We start from the raw sequence: 530 nt of genomic DNA, 5'->3' as shown, positions 1-530 counted from the left end.
GAGACGATGTGGGACTGGGGGGGGGGGAAAGAACACCAGTGTTTCCATTAGAGCTATTCTTTTCTTTTTAAACGGCTAAAAATCCTGTGGAGGCTATTAAAACCGCCGCCTCTGGCGGTAGGCAGGCCCGTGGTTACCTGCCTCCTCCGCTGTCACCAAGAAGTTCCTGGCGTTTCTTATGCAAACGACAGCTCAACCTTTTCCTCCCACACCCATGCGGTGCTATGGTCTTGGTTACACAGAAAAGAGACATCTAAAACTCCATCTTATAAATCGTAAAAACACTTGAAAGAGCAAAACCCAAACTTGCAATTGCTTTTATATAAACGAGTCGATTAAAAGGTCACCCTTAAAAACATTGTTTGCTTTTTTTTTTTTTAAGATATTACAATGCATAAATTATTTGATCATTTGTTAGGCACTGGAAATTAACATAGCTTCTCAAAGGGAATTGAGAAGGCTGCCTTGAATATTTATTAATATAATTTCATACAGCACTTTCAAATTTAAAAATGTAATTAGTGCAGAAC

The sequence above is a fragment of the Gavialis gangeticus genome, unplaced genomic scaffold (genome assembly GCF_001723915.1).
Source record: "Gavialis gangeticus isolate Ggan-Ray unplaced genomic scaffold, GavGan_comp1, whole genome shotgun sequence".
Lineage (NCBI taxonomy): Eukaryota > Metazoa > Chordata > Crocodylia > Gavialidae > Gavialis > Gavialis gangeticus.
Note: the sequence above shows the minus strand (reverse complement) of the source record.